The 4,229-nt window shown below is 33.9% G+C and overlaps 1 pseudogene; it reads left to right on the top strand.

The window, feature by feature from the left end:
- The window catches only part of LOC117102229, a 40,177-nt pseudogene extending 36,351 nt beyond the window's left edge, over positions 1-3,826 (top strand).
- The last annotated feature ends 403 nt before the right edge of the window (positions 3,827-4,229 follow it).

Raw genomic sequence — 4,229 nt, 5'->3', positions numbered from 1 at the left:
GGCCAGTTCCATTCCATGCCGCCTTTTTTGCTCCCCAGTAGTAAACCACCGGGTACCCATTTATACTCCTGGGTAGAGGGACAAACGTAGATAAAGTACCTTGCCCAAGGACACAAGTGACTTGCACAGTGAGAATTCCGAACCCCTGGCCTCAAGGTTTGGAGTCAAAGCCACATCCGATGCGCCAACCGCTTCTAAATAAAAATGTCGGTGTCCGTGAAATGCGGGGGTCCGCTAGATTTAAAAAACAACTTTTCATCATTCCGCTGTATTTCTTGTCTTGTCTGACAACCACAGTGTGATCATGCCTCAACAATAATTAAATACCATTGACAAGCATGACTTCATTTACTGTTTTAACTGGCATTATATTTTAATTAAATATTTTATCTGGTATAATCTATTAAATTAGTTGTTTATATAATATAAAGATGTTGAGTATACGAGAGCCACTTGGTAATGGCAATCCTCATGTAACGTATATGTTGTTTCCATGTATTCTCCTGTATTGCTTTTACCTGGATATTAAATATTTTTTTTTAATCACGAGGGAGCTATAAATTTGACATATCAAAAGTAATTGGGGATAACAGAATATTACATTCTGACAGTGTCATTTCTGGCCATCTGAAAGTGCAATAAACATGAAAATTTCGTACCTCAGCCCCAGCCATGGTGGGCTGAGGTACAGTAATACCCCTTTCTGTAAAATTTACTGTCTGCACCCCTCCCCTCATGTCTATGTCGAATTCCAAAAACTGTCGTAATTTTGGCGAATCATCTTCTATCTATAATCTTATTAGTGGAATATCAACCATGAGTTGACAAACAAACAAACAAAAAAAAAACAACAAAACAAACAAAATTTTACAAATAGAAATTATATGGGTTATTAAATTACCTTAAAATTTTGAGTGGGACAGTGCAATTTCAGGCGATCTAGAAGTGCCATAGGCATAAACAAATTTTGTATCTCAGTCCCAACCATGGTGGGGCTGAGGTGGTTTCTATTTCAAATTCCAGGATTCGCCACTGTTTAATGTTTTACTTTCATAGGAAATCATCTTCTATCTATAGTACTATTGTTGGGATATGGACAATGAGTAATATTTAGATATGGGGGGGTCCGTGAAGACTTTTGACATGTGCAGGGAAGTTCGCGAACTGAAAAAGATTGGGAAATGATTGTCAGGGATCTTTCACGGACTCCTAAAAGTTAGACATAAAAACTCATAAAAGTATTAGTGTCTAAATTGGCCTAGTAAAAAAGTATATTAATGTACCCGCTCCCGAATAAACCTGTCGTGGTACACCGACCAATTTATATATGCGTCAATCCGGCCCGATTGTACTCTCGAGCCAGGAAAGTCAGAACCTAGTTATGCAACTGTTTTTAACTGCACCCAAAAAGAAGTATTATCATAACTTGCACGACTGTGACAAAATACTGAACATTAGTGCTTTTCCTAATTGCCATGATGAGAATTGATATTGAAATTACAAAAAATAGTTTGAAAATACATTTAAAAAAAACAAATATAAAGTCATAATAAAGAGAATTATGAATGAAGAAAAAAAAAAATCCCATGAAAACAAACTCGAACTATAGCTACAGTGATAATAGCGAGGGTTATGTTAAGAGCTCTAACTATTAAGACTCTGCGGAGTCGTAATAGTTAGAGCTCTTAACATAACCCTATTGTCACTATTAGGATAGTAAATTTTTAGTTCGTTCAGCTTGCGGTAATTTCACAGGTTTACGGCAAAAATTACATTTTACAGTAATTTTGCGTTTTACCTAGCTATACAAGTTTGAGACTCTTTAGAAACAAACAGAAACGTTTAATGACCCGGATTGATAGTTGAACTATGTAGAATGACGTCATGTTTTAATATGCACATACTTAATAAACTGGTAGGCCTATAATGGTCTTTGCTTTGACAAAGTTTAAAGAGAACAGTGGTCGGAACGCTGGAGCCGATGGCCTCGTGATTTTCTGAAACCGGTGGCCCTTTTGGGTACCAGTCACCATCATTGTGGGTTTTCTAGTGCTCGTTTTGTAATCATGTTTGCCATTGTATTCTAATTGTTTTAATGACGGAATAAATGATATGTCAGTTGCGGATCCAGGCATTTGTAATAGAGGGGGTGGGGGAATGGAGAGACTTTCAGGTGGTTTATACGATGTCAGCTCCACCATGGTTGAATATAATTTCTTTTTATCTTATTTTAAAAATTGTTTATAAATTTATTGGTCCCCGGGCTGGTTGCCACCCAGCCTTCACCCTCCAAATCTGACACTGGATATAATATGAAATATGTCCTTGTGTATATATTTTTTTAGGTTTTCGGCTAATTTTCAGGTGTTTTCGGTTTTTCAGTGAATAAATATTTGTTACGTTTTATTGTGGTTTTAGTCACACCTGGATAAGATCACTGCACTTGCTGAAAATCGAAATTGTACTTACAGCAGCGTACTGTCTCCCTCAAGGTTACTTCAGGGGGATGGGGGGGGGGGGGGGGAGGGGGTGGAGCCAAGGGGACATGGGGCTTTAGCTTTAATATCTTTCTTCTTTCTTTCCTTTATTAATATTTCAAGAGGAAATGTCCCACTCACCAAGGCAAACAGCAAAAACAGCACATTCATAAATAAAAAAAGTAAATAAATGAAATATAAATTTTTTTTTAGTTTTTAAAAAATAGTATAAAAATATATCATTATTAAATTTTAATTTTTTTCCTTTAAAAGCGATGTAAAATATATCATTATGTAGAAAAGAAGCACGCTCACTCGAGAATAACCAAATATATCAAACAATGTTATGTCACCGGCCACATCAAGGAGATCAAACTTAAGTATCCTTTTAAAGGAGGAAGTTGACAATCCCGCACTGCATTTAATAGTGAAAGGAAGGGAGTTCCAATAGTTAACTTCACAACACCCACTAAAATTTCTATATCGTTAGTAATGTTGTGATGTATCTCTTATACTATTGTAGGAAGGCGTTACACCTTGTTAATAACAATTGACTAAATATTTCTCTCCTCGGGACTTTCCAGCGTGTCGTGAGATTTTGGTTGAATGCAAAGATGTCGTTTCACAGTTCGTTGGGCTCACATTAGATGTTTATTAAAGAAAGCTGCTTGCAATTTTGATTTCCTTTGTTATCAACGATTGAGATGTGATTTTTATGTATTGTAATGTTTGATAATAATGTTATACTTACAATTGTCCAATTTTTTCTTTATTTTTCAAATAATATATATTTAGGCCTATATGTATTAATTGAGAAATTTAAATATATCAATTTAAATAAATAAAAAAATGTTATATTTTTACGCCAAGTTTTATTGTAATTTAAAAAATAATATAATAGAAACTGTGATATTGATATAAATACTTATAATAATGATGATTATGAATAGGCTTATAAATTTAAACAAATGAATTTTCACTTTTTTCACATATTTTCTCTAAATTCTCTATAATAGCTTTATAGTTTATATATTTTTGTTTGGTTTTATCAATTACTTAAAGTAATGTATAATACAATCTCTGTTTACTCGGATTGCAATAAAGACCATTTTGAGTTTGATTTTGATGTTCAGTGCATTTTGTTCTAGTGTGGTCGGTATTTGAACCTATAGTATGTTGACGATTTAAGACAAATGGTGAACTTTACCTCAAATTACGCATTTGTGTTTTTTCAGCTTGGACGGATTCCTTTATCGTATGCAATGAGAGGCAGCATTCTATGTTCTGAAGATATAGTTTTATATTTGTTGAATGAAACGCCTACAGAGTGCATAAACGACCAAGACGATGTAAGTACCTAGATGTTTTAAAACTATTGCTACTACCACTAAAACTACCACTACCAATCCCATTACTACAAATTAAATATAATTTACAATTTAATTTTAATCCATGGTACATGTCTAATAAAGCTTTACCTGGGACTTCTTTCTCTTTGACTTATGTAACATATTTTCTTTTTTTTCTGCTAAAATTTATGTTTGAATTAGTTTCACATAAATTTCGGTTTTCCATAGTTAATTTATCAAATCACTTTGCACACATTCCATTGCATCATTTGGAAAGTTAACCTCACTAGTAACTTATATCTCTTGTTTTAACCTACAATAGTCCTAGGCTTGCAAATTGAGTGTTTTTCTTAATGGACGAATCTACTGTGTTCTTTTAATGTTTTATTGTGAACTCACCACT

The sequence above is a fragment of the Anneissia japonica genome, unplaced genomic scaffold (assembly GCF_011630105.1).
Source record: "Anneissia japonica isolate Jap-2015-1 unplaced genomic scaffold, ASM1163010v1 scaffold288004_len88128_cov121, whole genome shotgun sequence".
In the NCBI taxonomy this organism is placed as follows: Eukaryota; Metazoa; Echinodermata; class Crinoidea; order Comatulida; family Comatulidae; genus Anneissia; species Anneissia japonica.
This window is presented reverse-complemented; position numbering and strand designations above follow the sequence as displayed.